Raw genomic sequence first — 22,773 nt, 5'->3', positions numbered from 1 at the left:
ATGGGCTGCCACTCATCTGCTCCAATCTCACAAGCCTCCTGACTCTGCCATCTCAGGCCTGTTACATGTATGTTTCCTCTGTTGGCAATGTTTCTCCCCACCCATTCACTGGGCTCTGTCTTTGGGGCTCAGCTTAAAACCACTGTCCCTTCATCTCCCAATCTAAACTGGGTTCTGCTATTAACCTCTCTTTAGCATACTATTTAATTTTGCATCTTAGCAATCACTGGATTTAAATTATTGATTTGTGTCTTTGTTTTATAGCAGAATCCCCCAATATTCTGTAAGCTCCATGAGCATAGCAACTGTGTTTTTATGTTGCATACCCAGAACTTAGCACAGTGCTGGACATATAGAAGGAACTTAACAAATATTTGTTGAATAAATGAATGATGTTAAATATAATGTATTTTACAGAACTAGAAAACAGCATAGATACAATTTCATTTAGAGAAGTTTTTCATTTTACTTTATACAATGACCAACTTCCATACTTTAAAATGCTCATTATGATTTTTAATGATTCTATAATATTACATTTTCTATGTGTACCATAATTTATTTAGCCATTGTTCTATTATTGAAATAGAATTGAACATTAATTTTGTTTTGTTTTTTGAGGTGGGGGTCTGACTCTGTTGTCCAAGCTGGTCTTGAACTCCCGGGCTCAAGCAATCCCTCCACCTCAGTCTCCTGAGTAGCTAGGAGTTAGATATTTATTTTTGATTTCATCTCTGATTGTTTCCTTGGGATAGAGAACTAGCTGGGAGATCATTTCTTCTTTCATCAACAAAAATTTAGAGATCTTACACTGTTGCAGGAGCTGTGCTCCTCAATGTATACTTTCAAGGCTTGAGATGCCTATTCCCAAAATGCTTTCCACAAAGGCAGTGACTATCCTGCCACCATTTGGGAATGAAAGTGCAAATCACAGAGCTTCCTTCTTGCCTGTTCTGAGGATCATTATTCACTTTTTCTTCTGGCCTATTTTATCATTGTTGTTTTCATGGATATTTTCTTGACTACTAGTGGGCTTGAACATTTTACCCTGTTTGTTGGCTGCTTGCATTCTTCTTTTGTAACTTATAGAAACCTGCATCCTAGTCTCAGTATTGCTTTCAATCAAATAAATCCTATTAACTCAAAGACACAGGGAATCTAGTGAGAGTTGACAAAAGAAGACCAGAAAAATTGAGATGAGATGAAACCAGATCCATGGGGATCTCAGCGCATGAAACCACTGAGAAAGCACAACAGTCATAGCAGAGACAGAGAGGACATGGAGGAGGCTATGAGACAGGACAAAAAGTGACAGGTTTCAAACATATCAGCAAAACGTTTGAGGTACAGATAGAAGCTCCTAAGTGGTTGTCAGCAACTGCAGCAAGACCCCGAGATAGGAAATCTTTGTCTTAGCAATGGCAAGGGTTTTGAACCGGATATCTTTAGTTCAAATCCTGGCTTAGTCACTTGCAAACTATGAAATTTGGGACAAGGAATTAATGTCCCTGTCAATTTCCTCAGCTATAAAATAAGCTAATTTCACAGACTAGTTGTAAAGAACAAACAGCTGCAAGTTTGGAACAGGTTGCGAACCCAACAAATTTTGGCTAGTTTCCCTTCCCAAAGTATGGAGATGTATTCTAGTAATAGTGATTATTGCTTATTTATATTTATTTATTTAATGATTAGATGACACGTAATAATTGTACATATTTATAGGTATGATGGTTAATACTGAGCGTCAACTTGATTGGATTGAAGGATACCAAGTACTAATCCTGGGCGTGTCTGTGTGGGTGTTGCCAAAAGAGATTAACATTTGAGTCAGTGGGCTGGGGAAGGCAGATCCACCCTTAATCTGGTGGGCACAATCTAATCAGCTTCCAGCGAATATAAAGCAGGCAGAAAAATGTGAGGAGGAGAGACTGGCCTAGCCTCCCAGCAGCCTACATCTTTCTCCCATGCTGGATGCTTCTTGCCCTCAAACATCGGACTCCAAATTCTTCAGTTTTGGGACTCAGACTGGCTCTTCTTGCTCCTCAGCTTGCAGACAGCCTCTTGTGGGACCTTGTGATGGTGTAAGTTAATACTTAATAAACTCCCCTTTTTATATATATGTGTATACACACACACACACACACACACACACACAGACACACACACATCCTATTAGTTTTATCCCTCTGGAGAACCCTAATACAATGGGGTACACAGTGCTATTTTTTTTTTTTTTTTGACAGAGTCTCTCTCTGCTGCCCAGGCTGGAGTGCAGTGGCATGATCTTGGCTCACTGCAACCTCTGCCTCCCAGGTACAAGTGATTCTCCTGCCTCAGCCTCCCAAGTAGCTGGGATTACAGGTGCCCGCCACTGTGCCCAGATAATTTTTTTGTATTTTTAGTAGAGATGGGGTTTCACCATGTTAGCCAGGCTGGTTGCGAACTCCTGACCTCAAGTGATCCACCCACCTTGGCCTCCCAAAGTGCTAGGATTACAGGCATGAGCCACCACACCTGGCCCGGAGTGCTATTTTGCTACATGTATACAATGTGTAATAATCAAGTCAGAGTAATTAGCATATCCATCACCTCAAATATTTATCATTTTTTGTATGTGTTGGGAACATTCAAAATCCTCTCTAGCTATTTGAAAATATGCTATTAGTTGTTGTTAACTATATTCACCCTGTAGTACTATAGAACACTAGAAATCAGTCCCCTTATCTTGCTGTACTTTTGTATCCTTTGTGGCTTCTATCCAACTCATATTTATCAAGCACTTACTAAGTAACTGACCCTGTGTAAAGGAAGCAAGATTGACACTGCCCTTTCTACTACACAGATAAATGGTAAAATAGCTATTATCATTGCCATTTCACAGATGAGAAAACTGAGGAGACACTCAAAGATCTTACCTATTTTATTCCAGGGAATTATGACCAAGTTGGACCAGAACCCAAAATCTCATTTTAAAGCTGTTGCTGCTATTATTGTAAAAATTATCAGTAATAAGCATTATTAGTGATTAGCAACACTGGCAAAAAATGTGACCACTAATTTACTTATGATTAATTGTACTATTAATCTCTTTGCAAGGTTGGGTGTGGTGCCTCACTCCTGTAATCCTAGTGCTTTTGGAGGCCAGGAATTTGAGAGTAGCCTGGGCAACATAGAAAGACCCAGTCTTTTTATTTTTTCTACAAAAAACAAAGTAAAATAATTAGCTGCATATGGTGGTGCATGCCTGAAGTCCTAGCTACTTGGGAGGCCAAGGCCTAAAGATCACTTTGAGCCCAGGACTTTGAGGTTACAGTGAGCTATGATCACGCCACTGTACTCCAGCTTGGGTGACAGAGCGAGACCTTGTCTCTAAAAGAAAATAAATAAAAATAAAATAAAAGACACCTCTTTGGGCATTCATTATACTTGGTCATGGGGATGAGAAAGATTTCTGCTGGAAACCAAAAGAGTTCTGAAATGAGAAGCTTTAACGCTAAGCCACAAAGAGAACTTGAGCCCAGTGTCCTGGAGGTACCCCACTGTGTGTTTCCATGCTACTGTCCTCAGTGTGGTTGGATTTCCTGGCATGTTCAGTGGGTACCAACCCAGGATGCCTGAACCCCTGCTGCTACCCAAAGATGCGCAGCTCATAAGGCGTGTAACAAGAGTCTGACTGTGGGGCAGTCAGTGCTTCCGAGAACCCATCAGCTGGACGGAATTCAGGCCGCTGGAAGCTGCCCTGACAACCCCCATCCTATTGGACACTGAGTTTCTTTTCCCTTCCACCAGGCCTGCAGCTGTGCTTCCCATCATGACCCTTGGCTCACCTCAAGCTGTCAGGTCACTAATGAATCCCAGTTTAACTATTTAACTATCAGATTTCAAAATGGTAACCTGGTCCAGTGAAGTGGGCCAAAAGAGAAGTTCTCTCATCTAATCAGGACTGGCTGTGTAATTTTCAGGGCCTAGTGCAAATAAAAAATGCAGATCTCCTTGTTAAAAAAACAACAAACTTCAAAACTCCAAAACAAAACACACACAAAAAGTGCCATTCAAGGTACTAAAACATAAAGCATTTTCATTTTCTTGAGTATTTCCTCTGCTCAAATCCACACTCCATTGTTCCATGGGATGTCACAAACACAAGCTCGAAGATAAAATTATTAAGAATTTCGAGATGGCAACAAAAGAGCATTAAATCAAATGGGGGCCCCTTCTGAATGTAGGAGCTGTGCAGCTATACAGGTCACATGCCCCTCAAGCTGGCTCTGATCCAATGCTATGCCAGTCTGGTTAGCCCGGACTGAGGAGTGGGTGTTGGCTGACACTGGCTGTTGACATGAAACTTTTGGTCTTAGCCACAGTCATTGGATTCTGTGAAAATTCTGGCCTCTTTTTGTCAATGCTTCCTACTCAGGAGAATCAAGAAGGTTTAAATATTTGCACCCTTCCTTATCTTCCTTTCCCCTGTAGGAAAAAATGTCATGAAAAATATTCATTCTTTGTCCTTTTCTAGCCATGGAGAGATCTGGCTATATTTGTAATAGAAATAGCTAATATTTACTCAGATTACTATGTGCTAGGCACAAATTCCTATCTCAAAAGTGTGACACAGCCATACATGCATTTGATCATTTGAAAGCCTCTTGGACATCCTGTGAAATGCCTACAATTATTACCTCCAGAGTTATAAATGAGTCACAGAGAGGCTGGGTAATACGTTCAGGGTCACACACAGGGTGTAAATGGCAGCTAGACCTCAGAATTCAAACTCCTAATCAGGCCACCATGTTGCCTCCCTTGCTTATTCCATCATTCACTGCTTTATGTTTTGATTAAATCAACATGAGTTACCTCTGTAACTGAAAAGGAAAGTTCTGTTTCAAGACTGGTGGGACTTTGGGCCACCCTGGCTTTTTACTTTGAATTTCTTTCACGTGTTCAATATACTTCACAGAGCACTATATCCCAGACAGACAAATTAGCCAGTGGAGGAAGCATCAAAAACCTTGGCCTTTTGGTGGGGCCACACCCAAAAATGAATCTATTTTGTTCTCTGCCCATTTCTTTGCCCTTGCTGTGCAGTTGATTGTGGCTATTAAGATGAATACCTCTTTAAGTGTCCCAGAACTGAAATACAATTGCATTTGGATTTGAAAAGACCAAAGGTGGATAATATTTATTGCAAGCAGAAGTTGGAAAGGTTAACTGACTAACTTCTCTCTGAAGACAAAGTAGATAATGTAAAATGGGTTAGGTGTCCCTATTCTGTGATCCCATCCTTTCCTCCACTGTACTCACACTGTAGGACTAGCTTATATAAACATTAAAAATAGCCACCAATTATTGAGTACTTATGATTTGCCAGGCCCTGGGCTTAGTGCTTCTAATGAATTATCTCAATTAATATTTCTGACAAATCACAGAATTGGGCTTCAAACTCAGAGTTTCTGACCTAAAAGCCCATGCAATAAACAAGAGTGCTTTACTGTGGTTTATTTTATTATATATTATATATTATATAATATATAATATATAGTAATATATATGGCACCCAACACAGGGCCTGGAACACAATAAATATTTGCTTAGTAACTAGGAAAGTGACAAATTCAGAATAACCATGTCACTAAATTCAGGGGATTGTAGAGAGGTGAGACACATGAAATAACCAAAGGTGTGACTGCCCCTTTCAACTGAGGGCTTTTATCTCTTTGAGGAGTTGATTTCTTTTTTTTTTTTTTGAGCAGACAAACTCTCTGAAGTGCACACAGCAGCTGGCAGCATGCAGAGGATACTCAGCATACAACAGCTCTCTAGGGAGCGAGGCGTCAATCCATGAAGGCTGAGGAATGGCTCTCCAAGGGCTGGCAGCAATGTGGCTGCCAACGGTATAGTGATGGAAAGTGCCACCAAGTTATATAATAAGCTGTTATTATTACTTTTGGTGTTTTCAGCCACAAGCACATAAGCAGAGACTGTAGAAATGCCATCACCCATAGCGGCACCTCCAAATATGAAGGAATGTGTATTGGGACATGTGTATCTATTCCGAACCAAATACTTCCCGTAAGAGGGTGGCAAATAAATAGATGAACAGCATAACTGACTAATCTAAAAGCGCCATATTGGCATCAGATGAGGCTCTAACTTTCACTGCTTAGGGATTATATTTCCAAATAGTGCTCCATTTAGGAAACACTTCCTGAATGTCTACTGTGTGCAAATCACTATGACAGGCACTGCTATGGATCCAAAGGTGAATGAGATTTAAGTTCTGCCCTCATGGATATTACATTCTTTTGGGGGAGATGCCATGTGCAGAAATAACACTTATAACATGTGAGAGTGTCTCAGCTTTCACATCTATAAATTGGGGATAAGAATATTTAGTTTTATTATAAATATAGCCAGACGGGAATAGTGGTCTGCACCTGTAGTCCCAGCTACTCAAGAGGTTGAGGTGGGAGGATTGCTTGAGCTCAGGAATATGAGGCCAGCCTGGGCAACATAGTGATACCCAGTCTCTTAAAAAAATAGAACTGACCCAGAGGATGGAGTCCTTGATGGAAGGATATGTAGGACATAAAGTATTGGATATGTGGTGTTTACCTCAATATGGTGGCACATAGAAAGCACTAAAAAATGTAAGTCTTCATTTTAGGATTATAGACCAGGGGTTGTTAAACTATGGCCATAGGTATGGGCCAGCTTATGTATGGCTCATAAGCTAATAATGGCTTTATATTTTCAAATGGCTGAAAATAATCAAAGGAATATTTGCAACACATGAATATTATATGAAATTCAAATTTTGATGCCCATCAATAAAGTTTTATTAGAACATATTTAGCTTACTCATTTATGTTTTGTCTATGGCTTCTTTTGTGCAGCAATGGCAGAATTGAGTAGTTATGACAGAGAATATATGGCCAACAAACTGAAAATTTTTACTTTCTGGTCCTTTATAGAAAAAGTTTGCCAATCTCTGTTACAAACAGTTAAATTGCTGACTGGGCCTAATGGAAATACTTTTATTTTCATTAGCAGATTAGCAGTATGCTCATCTGGGCATATCCACAAAGACAAACTATAAACATGCACTTACAAAGACAGCTCACCCCATGGGGATCCAATTTGCTGCTCTAAATTCTTCATGGAGCTCTTTCTAGCACTCTTAGTTTATTAGAAAATTGGGGCTTGTGTGTCATAGCATTTCAGACACGTGGTGCCCAAATGCTCCTTCCTGATCCACTTGAGCTGGCTGACTCATTTAGTCACACTACATCATTATTAATATCAAATAATAAACATGAGTAGCAGATGATTCATATTTAGGGGGATGGGGATGACTTTTAAAGTCACAGCACATTATTTCTCCAAACCTGTTCCACAGTGCCACCACTTTGAAAGTGAACACTTTGATCTGGGGGAGAAAATGAGGGAGAAGAATATGCTTTTGGGAGAGTGGAGCTCAGAAAAATCTATGGGTAAAACAACCTTGTTCTGTGTGTTTGGGGAGCATCTGCTTGATCACAGTCACATCTCTGTTTACTATTTAAAGCCTCTTATTTGCGGAAGCCTCCTCAGACCATATGTTATCAACAAATGTTGCTAATCAAATACACATAGTAATTTTCATTAGAATTTTTCCCCCCATGAACAAAAAACAACATTTGCCACATAGGGAATATACCTCCCAAAATGACAGTAAACATCCACTGCAAACCTTTGACAACAGAGTGATATTTACGAATGCATATGTGAGTAAGCCAAGAACACATCTACGTTAAGCAAATAAGGACCCTTGGAGAATTGGATTTTGTGCAGGTTGGTGCTGGGGTCGGGGGTGAGGGGGTGTCATTAGTTGCCATGGTGATGCTCAGCATAAGGCCATAATTCATGTCTCGGAGACTGGATTTGCATTTATTCAAGGTATATGGCTCATGTGAACTGGGTGTTAAATTGGTGCGGTTCATAAAATTAACTGTGGGCTTTAACAAGAGAGAAGTGTCATTTCAAGGAATGAAAGTCCCGTGGTCCTGTTGCTAAGAAGGAAAGTTAATAATTGCCTGGAGACAGCTGCATTAAAATCTTCTGGCCTGCCTTTGAGGTGGACTGCATGATATTCCACTCCAAGGGAATCAGTTGTGCCATCGCAGTGTGTCTCATGCAAACTAATTGATAGACTGGGCTTTGGGTTCTTTAGTGTACTAGAAAAGCTAAGCTACCTCTCATCTACATAAGTGAGGCGTTTGCTTTGTAGAAATTGGGCTGTCTGGGAGGCAGAGATGAAGGCTTTGGTTTGCCTCCTTGACATTTCCACTGGAATGTCTCCTCTCCAGGAGTCTGAGATCAAATGTGTTCAAACCTCAGCTTGAACTCTTCTCCCTCACATCTGTTCCTCTAAGGCTTCCCCGGCTTAAAGGAACTGCCAGCCACCCAGACATCATTCTTATTTGCCTCTCTTTGCCACATGTCCATCTTGTCACCAGATCTTTCATATCCCCTATGTATATCACAAATCTGATTTTTGCTAGGGAGAAAAAGAAAGCATAAAATGGAGTTTGGAAGTACCAGGAAGAAGGCGGGGAGAATATTGAAATAGGGTGGAACATGAGAACTTCACCACGAAGCAATTGTCACCTGTATGATGTACTCCTTTATTTGTTTTGTTGGTTGCTTTGTCTCTGGCCAGAATGTAAACTCACAGGACAGGGATCTATGCCCCTGGCTTCTAGCACAGCGCACAGCACATGAGCACACTCAATAGGCATTTGCTGAAAAAATGATTTCATGAAACTCTGAGTTCCTCCACACACACAAATGTGTAGAGATGAGATTCAAGTTGAAAATGAAATTTAACAATGCTTGATTATCCATGGACATTATTTGGTATGGTTAAAGAGGAAGTGAGGAAAATTCTATGCTATAAACTTCATGAGGACAGAGACCAAGTCCATCTTACTTATTGTTATATTCCAGTTGTTTAGCTCAGTGCTCAGTACAGAGGAAACTTTCAATAAATGCCTACTGAATCAAGGCTGGAGGGAATAATGTATACCACACTTTATGCACATATGGAAGACCTGCATCTCAGTCCTTATTTTCTCACTAACTGTGTAACCTTGGCCAAGTCATTGGCAGAGTCTGTTTGCATACCTGTATAATGGGGGCGGCGGCTGATTTTTTTTCCTGTCCTAAAACCAAGAGCCTGGTATTTGATTTTTAGCATTTCCTTTTGATTCTTTCTTAGAGCTTCCATCTCTTTGCTTATATTACCCACCTCTTCTTGCACTTTTTCCATTAGAACTCTAAGCATATTAATCATAGTTTTTATACATTCTTGGTCTGGTAATTCCAACATCTCTGCCATATCTGAATCTGGTTCTGATGCTTGCTATCTGTATGCTGTGTTTTTTTTTTTTGAGACGGAGTCTCGCTCTGTCACCCAGGCTGGAGTGCAGTGGTGCGATCTTGGCTCACTGCAAGCTCCGCCTCCCGGGTTCACGCCATTCTTCTGCCTCAGCCTCCCGAGTAGCTGGGACTACAGGCGCCCGCCACCGCACCCGGCTAATTTTTTTTGTATTTTTAGTGGAGATGGGGTTTCACCATGTTAGCCAGGATGGTCTCGATCTCCTGACCTCGTGATCTGTCTGCCTTAGCCTCCCAAAGTGCTGGGATTACAGGTGTGAGCCACCTCACCCGGCCTGCTATGCGTTTTTTCAAGTATGATTTCTAATTTTTATTGAAAGCAAATTTTTGTTGATGCACTGAGTAAAAGAAACCCTGCGCTGGCTTCAGTGGCCATTTCTGCTCCTGGGCTTCTGCTCCAGTAAGGTGTGGTTCTTTGGATCTGCCTGCCTGTGTCTCTCCAATTTTGGGGTCAGTGGTTTGCCCTGTAACCTCGATTCTCTGAGGGATCTAAGAAGAGATGCTGATTTTCAGTTTGTTCAGCGTTTTTCTTCTGGTGAGGACAGGAACAATGACTTCCAAGCTCTTCACATGCAGGACTGGGGACTGGAAGTCCAGCTGAGCCTGTATTATTTTGAAATCCTATTCAGCTGTGAAAGCTTAGATTGCATTATTCATTGAAGATTGACTCATAAGAAAATACAGAGTTGGGCAACAGGAAAGTCTACATTTTCCAAGGTTGGAGCTAAGCAACAGGATGGCATAGAGAGGAACTGTCAAAGGCTAAACTGCAGAGATCACCTGATTTGAACGTCAGTGTTGCCTTCTCTGAAATGGAGCTCATGGTGCATCCCAAGGAGCTCCCCCTTTGTTGTTAAAGGAGGTGAGATTTTTGTCCTTGGAAATGTTGGCTCTGTCTTCCCAGTCTAGGGCTCTTCTGCCCCATCTCCATCACCTAGCTGCCTTCTTCTAGACATCTGTTTATTCTTAGTTCCTGAGTATCTTTAGAGAAAATGAACTGCTCACTGCATGGCAGACATAAAAAGGAGCTCCCATGAAGTTATAGGGAAAGCATTCATTTATTCCCTCCTCTCAGCAATTCTGCTAACCAACTCCTATTTAATTTCCAACACTGGGTGTTTTCCTATAATTACTTTTGTAACCTGAGCTGTTTGTTATGGTTGCAACTGTGGTTCCCATAAATAACTGGGAGACTCTGGCTAATTGTGTCTTTGGAACTTGAATCTGCCTTAAGACACCTTACAGGCTCCAGAAGACTCAAAAGTTTACAAAACCTACACTACAGCCAGCTAGGCAAAAGCCACTGACAGGCTTGGGCCAGGGGAATTACAAAATGCATTGCAAACCCCTTTGCGTTCCAACCAGCTTCTCTGAAAACATGAGCCAAATGAGGGGAAAAACAAAAAAAAACTGGGAGAGACAGAACAACAGCCTCTGAGCTGAAGAAGTCCTGAAGACAACTTTGGCTATGCCCCTCATTTATAAATGAAGAAGCTGGTGCAGTGGGGAGGAATTTTGGAGTAAGACTGTTCTGTATCTATCATCTAACAGCTTTATGATCTCAGATGCATTTATTAGCCTCTCAGGTCTCAGTCTTCATGTCTGTAAAGTGGTCACATGAATAGCATCTACCTTATAGGGTTTCTAATCTGCCTTGCTCCCAATTAAGTGGGAGAATGTAAGTTCTTAATACAAAGCAGTCAGCGTTATCCGGGCAGCACAGGATTAAGAGTGCAGGCTCTGGAATCTGGCACTCTGGCACTCTGGAATCTAGTTTCTACACCCAGCTGTGCCACTTTCTACCTGAGTGATGCTCCACAGCTGACTCTCCGGCAGACTCTATTTTCTTACTTGTAAAATGGAGATGTCTATAGTGCTTCTCTCCCAGCTTTCTTTTGTGAGATGGGGAAATACGTCCTAGCCTGATTCTCAGTAAATCCTAAAAGTGTGGTGATAATTATTCAGTGACATCTCAAAGATGCACGAGTAATCCAAGTGCCAGTACTGGAATCAAACATCATGAAATGAGCTGACCTTGCAAATGTTTTCCAAACCATCTGAGCAATGGCTTTTGTGTTTTCTCAGTCTGGGAAAAATAAAATTGGGGCTTGAATTTGGGTCTGATTTTTTTGGCAGCTATGGCAAAAGGACTTGTTCTCATTTTTCTGACTTCCTTCTCTGAGTGCCTGGAACACTTCCTCTCACTCCCAATCCTCTTATCTTCCTTCACTGGCCCTTCCTGACCCCAGGGGTTAGATGAGATTATTGTTCAATGGGATTCACACTCTCCTGCCTTCTCTAAGAGAGTTTTCTTCCTGCCCACTTGATGTTGGATTTGTTCATGTGATTACTCCTTTTGGCCTCTGCTATGGTTTGAATATTGTCCCTTCAAAAACTCATTTTAAAATGTAATCTCCAATGTGACAGTATTGAGGAGTGGGGCTTTGAAGAGGTGATTGGGCCATGAGGACTCCGCCCACATCAATAGATTAATCTATTTATAGATTAACGGGTTAACAGGTTAATGGGTTGTCAAAGGACTAAGTCTTGTGGCTTTATAAAAAGAGGAAAAGAGACCTGACCTAGCATGCTCAGCCCATTTGCCATGCAATGACTTGTGCCACCTTAGGACTCTGCGGAGAGTCCCCACCGGCAAAAGTCCCTCACCAGATTTAGCCCCTTGACCTTGGACTCCTCAGCCTCCATGACTGTAAGAAATAAATTCCTTTTCTTTAGAAATTATCCAGCTTCAGGTACTCTGTAATAAACACCAGAAAATAGATCAAGACAGTCTCCTAGGCAGAGTATATATCCTTGCAGCTTGACTTTAAAATTACCCATGTGACTTTCTTTGGCCAATGGGGCATTGGCAAGTGTGATGCAAGCACAGGCTTAAAATGGTGCTTGAGTGGTTGAGCTTTTTCTCCTGTGTCTTTGTCACCACTGTGAGCAAAGCTTCCTCCAGGCAGCTGCTGTCCTTTCAGCCTGGATCCCAGAACGAACTATGTGGAGTAGACCTAAGCCCAACCCACAGTGAGAATCCAAGGCCAGCCAGACCCAGAACTTAAAGCAGAGCCATTCAGCTGAGCCTGGCATGGATCAACCAACCTCCAACTGATTTTCAGATGACAAATGAGAATAAATGACTATGGCTTTAAGCCACTGAGTTTTGGGGTGGTTTGTTACACAGCAACGGTGAACTGATACAACCTTTTTATCTGTTAATCACATCATCCTGTTTCTACCCTATGTTCTGTTGGTCTGTCTGCAGTCCTTAGTTAGAATATCACATTATGCAGTGCCCAGACATATTTTATAGCCCTTGCATATTATATAAAGTCCACGGCAGTCGCTCAATAAACACCTGCCTAATGACTTCAGTGGCTTGAAAATGACAGCTCTGTTTTGCCAGTGTCAAATTAAGCAGGATCTACCCACGGTGTGAGAGCTGCACTGAGGCCTGGTTATGCTGGCCAAGCCTGCCACAGGCACTTCCTAGGTTCCCGAATAAGCAAGTGTGTTAACAACTCCCAGGGCTAAGGCAGGCAGCCAATGTCTCTCAAATCACGAACGGTCAAGTGCTCCCAGGAAAAGCCCTAACCACATCAAAGGCACTCCCGATCGAGCCTCCCACATGGAAGCAATGACAACAAAGCCAACCTCAGTAGCACTTGAGTGTCCCCAACATTTGTGTCTCTGAATGGGGACCCAAATTGTGGTGGGCACACAGAAGCAGCGCTTAGGGGTGCTCAGGGATAGCCATTCAGGGCTTTGGCTGCCCTCCAAGCAGCCAGCCCCATCCCGTGAGACCTCCCGGTTGCCTTTGATAGAGGGGATTATGGAAGCTGTTGTTGGTTTGCATTGGGGCGGGGGTTGGCTGCTTTCATGGGCTGGGTTCCCATCATCCTGCTGAAGGGGACCCCTGAGGACACTGTGAGCCATGCTTGTCTCTTTCCCCAGGGACTGGCTTGTGGGTTTGGTCTTTATTTTCTCTTTTCAACACTTATGAGAAACCACTAGGAGTGGCCATGAATGCCAGGAATCTCAAAAGGAAATGATGAATGAGGCCACTGGCTAAATGCCCTTCAGTAAGGACTGAGGTGTTGTCTTAAAGAATTGGGGAAATGGCTCTGGAGGCCAAGTGCATGACATAGGCTCAACCTGGAGCCAGAGAGTTGTTCTTGAAAAGTGACGAATCTCAGTTGTAGAGAAATAACTGGACCCTGGTATACTGACACTATCACAGCAGAGTGAAAATACTACCTGAGCTCCCAGTTCCATCTGGGGCTCCTTACACTGACCACTGGGGCTATGTTAAGTTCACCACAAGGCCTAGTCACTCTTACTGTGGGACCCCACACCCACAAAATAACAAACATACTAAAAACTATCTTTGAAAAAAAAATACCAAAAAACTGTATGAAAGTTGTTTGTTGTTGTTGCTTCTTTTTTTTTTTTTTTTTTTTTTTGGAGACAGGATCTTGCTCTGTCACCCATACTGGAGCATATTGGCACAATCTTGGCTCACTTCAACCTCCACCTCCCAGGCTCAAGTGATCCTCTCACCTCAAACTCCTGAGTAGCTGAGACCACAGGCATGTGCCACCATGGCAGGCGAATTTTTGTATTTATAGTAGAGAGAGGGTTTTGCCATGTTGCCCAGGGTGCAAACTCCTGGGCTCAAGTGATTCACCCACCTCGGGCTCCCAAAGTGCTGGGATTACAGGCATGAGCCACTGCACCCAGCTGAAAGTTGAATTGAGTTGTAACTGACTAGTTGATATAGGTTAAATGTAAAAGACATATAATTAAATATAATTTTTGATTTTATAGTTATCTTTATATATTTTGGAGTTTATACAGTTCCTTTTAAAATTTAGCTTCCTAAGCTTTTGGAAAACATTTGGGCCCCAATGGCCAAATGTCTTAATCCCAGACATAACTAAAATTTGATGACCCATACTCAATTTTTCCTCTGAAATAATAAATTTGAAGGCTTACCAACTGATAAGAGCCAGAATTAACTTTAATTTCCTTGAATGCCAACTTGTACGCCTCCTTCCAACAAAAATGTCTTCATGTCCTTTGCCCAGGTAAAGTAAGAGAGCAAATATTTCTGCCATGCATTTTCTCCTAAAAGGTATTCATACTCTCCTTTATCTCAGTCCCAAGGAGACATAAACGTAAGGGAGGGTAGGTTCAACCAAGAGTGTCTCAAATACCCAATACAAGAACCAATCGCTCACCCCTGGAACTTTTCTTTCAATGCATTTGACAATAACAAAACTTGCTTTCTTTAACCCCTGGGGTAGATAAAGCATTAAGGTAAGAACCTTAATGCTTCTAAGGTTCTTACAAATGTTAGTTGATCTTTTCTCAGTGGACTCTCTTTTTTTTTTCTTTTTTGTGACACTTCCAGCCTGCCTGCTTCCTTCTTTCCTGCATCCTCCTGTCTCCTTTCTCATGTTAGAGATAGATTCACGGTATACAGTTAAGTCCATTTGGAGCCTGCCAGCTTCTGGGTATCTCTGCATTCCCACTGCTCTGTTTGTCAGGTGCTCTGTTTTACATTTTAAGGTTTCCACCACATTGAGTGAGGCTCAGGACTTTGGAAAATTAAGTGGCAGAGAGTAAAGCCAGGCATAGCCAGTGGGGAAATCTAGAGATGCTGTGGTTATAAATGTGGACTTTGTAGTTAGATGGCCTCATTTGAATCTTGGTTTCACTTACTAGGAGCTGGGTGATTGTGGCCAGGAGATATAACCTCTCTGAGCATCAGTTTCCTCATCTGTACAACAGGAATAAGCAAAGCACCTACCTCACGGGGTTGTGAGTAAAGATCAAATTAGATAATTCAGGCAAAGCATTAACACATGAACACACGGTATGGCTTGAGTGAATAAATGTAGCTACTTTTATTAACAATGTCCTAGAAGTGACAGAAGTTTAAAAGGCCCTTTAAAAACCCAAGTAGAGGGGCTGGGTACAGTGGCTCACACCTGTAATCCTAGAACTTTGGGAGGCTGAGGCGGGTGGATCCCTTGAGCTTGGGAGTTAAGAGAACAGCATGGGCATGGTGAAATCCCATCTCTACAAAAAATACTAAAAATTAGCTGGGAGTGGTGGTGTGTGCCTATAGTCGCAACTACTTGGGGAGCTGAGGTGGGAGAATCGCTTGAGTCCAGGGGTCGAGGCTGCAGACAGTCAAGACTGAGCCACTGCACTTCAGCCTGGGTGACAGAGTGAGACCCTGTCTCGAAAAACAAACAAAAACACACCAAAACAAACAAACAAACAAACAAACAAAAACAAAAAACCCCAAGTGGTTGAATTTGGAGGCTTTTCTTTTTTTTCCTTTCTTTCTTTTCCTTTCCTTTCCTTTTCTTCCCTTCCCTTCTTTCTTTTCTTTTTCTTCTTTTTCTTCCTTTTCTTTTCTTTCTTTTCTGTCTTTTCTTTCTTTCTTCCTTTTTGGAGTCTTACTCTGTCACCCCGGCTGGAGTACAGTGGCACAATCTCGGCTCACTGCAACGTTCGCTTCCCAGGTTCAAGCAATTCTCCTGCTTCAGCCTTCCCAGTAGCTGAGATTGCAGGCACCCACCACCATGCCTGGATAATTTTTGTATTTTTACTAGAGACGGGGTTTCACCGGGTTGGCCAGGCTGGTGTTGAACTCCTGACCTCAAGTGATCCACCCACCTCGGCCTCCCAAAGCGTTAGGATTACAGGCATGAGCCACCATGCCTGGCCAGAGATTTTCTTGAAGAAGGCCATAACTAAACTTAAAAACATCTTTCTTTGGTACAGCTGGGTTGTTCAGTATCAGTCATAATCAGCTTACCATTAAATTCTATGCTCCATGATGGACTTGCTTGTAGAGGTCTTTATCAAGATAACCACTTAGAATCATTTGAATAGCAAGGGGAGTGTGAGACCCCCTCTTCTGGCTCTCCCCTGTCTCACTAGCCAGGCTTCCTCAGTCCCCTTTGCTGATTTTCCTCATCTCCTCTCTAAACCTTAGCACACTTAGCCGACCTTAGGCCTCTTCTTTTCTGTCTACACCAATGGTTCTTAATTGGCAGGGGGCGTGGGGGGTTGATTTTGCTCTCCAGAATACATTTGCAGTGTCTAGAGACTCATTTTTCGGCTGTCACATGGGGGTGTGGGGGACAGAGTAGGACTACTACTGGCATCTAGTGAGTGGAGGCTGGGGATACTGCTAAACATCCTACAGGGCAGTCCCCACAGCAAAGAATTATCCAGCCCAAAATGTCAGTAGCACTGAAGCTGAGAAATCCTGGTCAGCGCTGAGCACCCCACTGTCTCATAGGCACCCCACATAACACTCGGCTTCTGATCTTCCCCATCCCAAACCCACACTGGCTCTTCTGAAGGCTTCCTCAGGTCAGCAGTTGGCAGTTCCATCCTTCCAGTTGCTTAGGCCCAAAGTTTAGAGTCAACCAGGACTCCGTTTTGTTGCCTACATCCCACACCTAATGCCTCAGCAAACCTGTTGGTCTGATCTTCAAAATGTAGGCAGAATCTGACCACTTCCCACCACTTACACTCATTCCACCCTGGACCAAGTTTCCATCATTTCCTCCCTGAATTATTGCAATGGACTTCTAACTTGTTTTTCTACATTTGCCCTGTTTTCCCCAGTCCCTAGAAGCCAGAGTAATCCTTTAAAATGTATGTCAGCTCTCACTACTTTTCTGTTCAAATCCCTCAATGCATTCTTTTCACTCAGAACGAATGACAGTGTTTTCACCATGGCCTACAAGGCCTTTGATGAGTTGAACCTTCACTGTCTCTGACCTTATCTCCTACCCCTCTCATTCTGGTTCATTTAGCTTCACCTACATCAATCTGTTATAGCTGTTCTTCAAAAATGCCAAGCATGCTTTCCATTCAAGATCTTCATACTTGCTGTTCCCTACGCACAATCTGCTCTTCCCTCATCTCCCTGCATGAATCACTCAGCTTGTTCCAGGAGTGCTGGGGATGTTACTTTATGCAGGATGATCACGAAGGCAAAGTCTTCCCTAGCACTCCTTATTCTCTTTCCCTGCTCTTTTTTCTCCTTGTCACTTATTGCCACCCGACATACGCTTTATTTCTGTTTTTGTTTGCTTATTGCCTGTCTCCCCCAACTAGAAGCCAAGCTCTGTGGAGGACAAGGACTCTTGCTTGCTTTGTTCTCTGTTCTATCTCTCTCTAGGTGAATGTCAGACACATTGCAGACACTTAACAAATATTTTTGAGTGAATCATCAATTTTGAAATAGTTCTACCGAAGAGTTACAATGTCAGAATGACTTTCATTCATTACGTATAGAATATTCCAAATGGGAATCACTTCTTTGCCACTTAAATGCTATATAACTATGAGAAGCTACTTAAATTATTTGGACTTCAGTTTCCTCACCTGAAAAGTTATCAGAGTTCTTATGAAGTTCAATAAAATCACATATTAAGGTGTCATGAGTTTAAATGAAATAAAACACATAAAGCACTGGGCGCATACAAAGCACTGAATAACTAGTAACTGCCACAGTGATATTAAATGGTGCTACACATAGGAGTTTTCTCTAGTCTGTACAGGAGCACCCTAAGAACTTCCTCTCCAGCTGCCCAACCTCAATGGACTCTACCAGAGTGTTGCCACTTGCCCCTTCCCCATTCATCCCTTGTGGGACTTTCCAGGCTAGTTCCAGGGTCTCGCAGGCGTCTGAACCCTCTGATTCCACTTATTTTAATCCAAACAAATTAATTGAGTAAGGGACTCATTGCTGAAGGCAATAGTTATGTCTATAATGGAGGTGAGTCACCAGGTACCAACCAAATGACTTCTACTGTGGGCTTGTGAGGAGCACAAGATGAGAGCTGGAGCAGTGATAGAGAACGGGAGACAAGAGGGAATTGATTGGACAGCTGTCCTTGTTGTATCCTCTGAGTTTTCCAGTGAATGGGGGCAAGTTTACTGATTTAGCCTCCTTTGTCCCCATTTGTTGATGTTCACCCATTCATCCATTCACCCACCTGTCCAATCCATAGTGAGCACCCAAGGCACTGTTCTGGGCTCTGGCAAGACTCAAATGAATAAGACAGAAAATCCTTGCACTCAGAAAGGAGTTCATAGTGTTTGGGCAAGACAGACAATAATCAAATAGACAAACAAGAATGACAGGAGTTGTGAATACAGTAGAACAGAGTCAGGACACAGAATGACTGAGGCAGGGCCACATTAGATGGGGTAGTCAGAGGACATCCTGCCTGAAGACATGGTGCTTGAGCTGAGACCAGATGGAGGAGGGGTCCCCATCCAGCTGCGCCTCCTTCTCTGTTCCCTCCTTTAGTGTACTAAAGGGATAACAGGGTGTGGAAGCACAGCTTCAAACTCAACAGAAGGAAGGGATCTACTTAAACCCCTGATCTTCACCTTGTCTCTGGAGCCCAGCATCCTAAAAGTATTTCTGGAGTGACTAAATCCATTTGATTGATAATCTCTCTCTGTGGCTCAGCTCCAGAGTTCCTAGGCGGTAATACGTAAGCATGTGCAGTTTAGTTAGCAGGCGATACAGGTGTTTATGAGAAACAAGGGTCTCATGAGGAAATAAGTTCAGAAAATGCTGGCTTGAACAAAGATCAGTTCCTTTATATAGGATTTCTCAGAGCCTTTATTATGTTAATGTGCATTCCAGATTTTCAAGAGGGGCCACAGCATGTAACATTTCTCAAATTTTTGGGACTATAGAACCCTTTTTCCAAAGAGCATCATGAATGGTTAGTGTTTGGTGGAGGATACCTTGACAAATCTGAAAGAGTTTGACCAATGTACCAAAGAATTTCTTATTGGCTAATAATCAGTTTTAGATAACCAAGATAATCTCGAAGGGATGTTGAGACCAGGGGTATCCTCTCCTAGACATATATTGGTGTCTTGGTGAAATCGGGTAAAACCGATAGCTGAAATGCAGGAGAAAATAATCAGACCACTTAAGAGGCTTGGTTAGAAGAAAGGAGGGCAGCCATTCAATTTGCTGTGGGTGGAGTCATTGGTGGGACTTATCTGGGAGATGCAGAGAAAGGAAGAGGAGAGATCTCTATCTGTGCTTCTTTCCCTACTCCCCTCTGTGCTCCCTGAGTGACTGCCAATCTGCATGACCCTGAGAGAGTGCTCCAACCTCCAACTCCCTGCCTGCTACAGGGGAGGGCCTGGGAAAATCTCAGATTGTTAAACTCAAGGCTGAGTAAGATAATATTTTAATTATTAATCACCACCATCATCGTCAATTCAGCCTAACAGCTCCTATTTATTGAGCACTTACTATGGGCCAGGCAATGTTTCAAGAGGTTTCCACATATTATTTTATTTAATCCTCACAGTGATGCTATGGGGTGGAGAGAGCTGTTAGCCCTGTTTTACAGATGAGGGAACTGAAGCTTAGGAGTAAATAATTTGACAAAAGTCACATGTTTGCTAAGTATATGTGACCCTCCCCCTATCCCCCATCTTATGTTCAAGTCCCACTCTTATCCACTTTACTCTGATTAATCCACTGCAGGATCACAGGGTGGCTTACTTCAGTCAATGATCCTTGTTGAGCATTTTAATGATGATTTTCTGAAGGCAGAGAGGCAAGGACCTGGCCACTATGTTTGAAAAGGCGTCATACCTGGACAAGCAGGAAGCTTACACACTGAAAGCATAGCTCCTTTATCTTGTCCCTTGCCCCAGTTTCAGGCATCTGTATTCTGTATTTGTTGTCTGGCCCTTGTAAACATTTACATTTGTGATCCCTGTTGACGGGAATAAGGTGTCTTTGGCAGGGGAGTGATATAATGATTACTGTGTAGATATGCGCATGACGTATATGCATACAATGTGTACATAATGATGTAATTATTATGTAATATTTTGGAGCTGGAACTCTGGAATCAGACACACCTGGGTTTCCTGTGCCAGGCATTGGTGTCTATACTGGTGTGGCAAAACCAGATATATGCAGATCACTAACTAGCTATGTGATCTTGGGTAAGTACCCTCACCCTTCTCAGCCTCTCTTTTCTTGTCTGTGAATGGGAATATAACATATGTGTCTCTTAGGGCAGTGAGAATTAAATGGGACAGTGCATGTTAAGAGCTCAGCAAAGTGTCAGATACCATTGAGAGTTCTCAATAAATGTTAGCAATATGTGATTTAGGATGAAAATTTGTCAAGGATACAGGACCTCAGAGTAAGGAGAGGCTGGGAGCATGTAATAGCTTGGGTGGGACAAGAGAATGGTCTGAGAATAATGGTTTTCAGGGATGATGGATGTGGTATTGCAAGAGATTTTCAGGCTCCATTCCACACCTACTGTGCAAGACAGGTCTTGGTCTCCCAATCATGAAGGAAGGAAAGAGTAACTACTCAGTTTTATTGAGATGCTGACCCCAGGCAAACCACCTTCTCTAATTTGTAGCCATCAGTGGGCACATTGGAACAGTGACTATTGGAATGGCAGCTTTGAAAGGGTTACTACAAGAGTGACTCTTAGTTGGGAATTATACTAATGACTCTCCCACTTCCCAGCAAATGATGATGACAGTAACAAAGCATCAGCTGAGTGCTTACTCTGAACCAGCCACTGTGTTAAGTGCTTTTACATGGATCATCTCATTCAGTAAATTAATAATTGAACCTGAGTTGAATGAATGTTGATTATTATGTCTCACAAGGTCAGCCACAGTCAAGAAGACTTGATTCATGAAGCACGTCTGGGACCCCGGTTTACACTCAGTTTCTGAAAAACAGCTGCATGAGCAGAGAATGCTTTGGCTAACAGTGACTGTCTGTCTCACAATATTGTGGGAATATCAAGTACCTGATGGATACAAGGTCAACCACACCCCCACTACACACCCACCCACACGCACAGAGGAATGAGAGAAGAGAATGAGAAAGTGGAAGAAAAATGCGTTTGTCCTAGAGTAAAACATTATGATAAGTAAATTTGTTGAAAATCAGAATTCTGTGACTATTCATGTTTTGAACTCTCCTCTTATAGCTTTCAGATTTATAGGAATAATAAGACAACCCTGCAACCTTCTGAGTGGTGTCATATAGCTTCACCTCCCTTCTCATGATGGAGAACAGATTTGATACTGCATCACTTTACAGCTAAACTCCAGTCTCCACCACTCTCTAAAGATGTTTATGTGTTTTTTTTTCCCTTGTCTACAAACGTTTTTCCCCTTTTCTATCAGTAGCTTAGGCTCTGACAGTTCATTATGAGCACAATAAAATCCAGTTTATTCCCTCCATCAATCATCGAAGAAAATTCATAGAATTGCAGTAATTAATTTCATCACTTTAAGCACAGAATGATAATTTCATTATCCATTCTGATTGCTTGTAAACTTTTATGAATTATTTGCATCATGAAAAATTTGACATGTGTCCAACATGAAAATTCAGAGCTGTTTGGATTAGACAGACTTTCTTTTCTCCTTCTGTCTTGTGTCAGGCACGTATATTGGTTATGTTTAGTGTGTTGAAACTTTCTCTTCTTTGTGGAGGGTGACAAAAAACAAAGTTACGTTCCTGGGAAGTGAGAGAAAATGCCAAAAAAATCAGATACATGACACAAATGAGTGACTAATAATGTAGTTTAGCTCTTCCTACAGCAGTGGTGTTCAGGGACTTATATTCAGATCTAACCATGTGGAGTTAGATTGTAATTTGCTGGTCATGTCTAGGGACCCCGGCTTGGTCAATGTTTTATCTGTAATCACGTTACAGCACATCTTGTTTGCAATCCCACATTTTTGTATATTAACAACAGTAACATGTATTAAATGTTTACTATGTCCTCAACATAATGCTCAGCACTGTACATATAGCATATAGTATATGTGCAATAGTCCTGTGATCAGGATATGATTACTTCTATTTTACATATGAGGTGTCAAAGAGACTCACCAAGGATGAGGAAAGTTTTTGTCTAATGCTACAGATACTTATCATAAGATATTATCTATATATTGTTATTATGCCCCAAATTTTAAAAGTTTGCATTAACTTAGACATGTTCTTTCTTAGAAATAATTTGTTTTAATCAAATGTCCCTTTAGCCCTGTAAAAAATATCCTGCAGACAAAAACAGACATCTTAGATTTTATAATTTTATTTTACCCTGGCATTTTGGGAAAAGATGTATGATCAGTCTCTCAATAAACATTAATTGATAATCTACTCTTCGTACATCACAATGTTAAATTTTGGAGTGCTGCAAAGATGTCTAGCTCCTGGTTTGTCTTAGTTCATTTGAAGAACTGAGTAATTACCTGAACAGT

At 41.9% G+C, this 22,773-nt stretch overlaps 1 protein-coding gene across 13 annotated transcripts in view; it reads right to left on the bottom strand.

Annotated features, from left to right (window-relative positions):
* The window catches only part of CADPS (calcium dependent secretion activator), a 474,942-nt gene that overhangs the window by 195,077 nt on the left and 257,092 nt on the right, over positions 1-22,773 (bottom strand). The window lies entirely within an intron of this gene.

Source organism: Pongo abelii, chromosome 2, assembly GCF_028885655.2.
Source record: "Pongo abelii isolate AG06213 chromosome 2, NHGRI_mPonAbe1-v2.0_pri, whole genome shotgun sequence".
In the NCBI taxonomy this organism is placed as follows: Eukaryota; Metazoa; Chordata; class Mammalia; order Primates; family Hominidae; genus Pongo; species Pongo abelii.
This window is presented reverse-complemented; position numbering and strand designations above follow the sequence as displayed.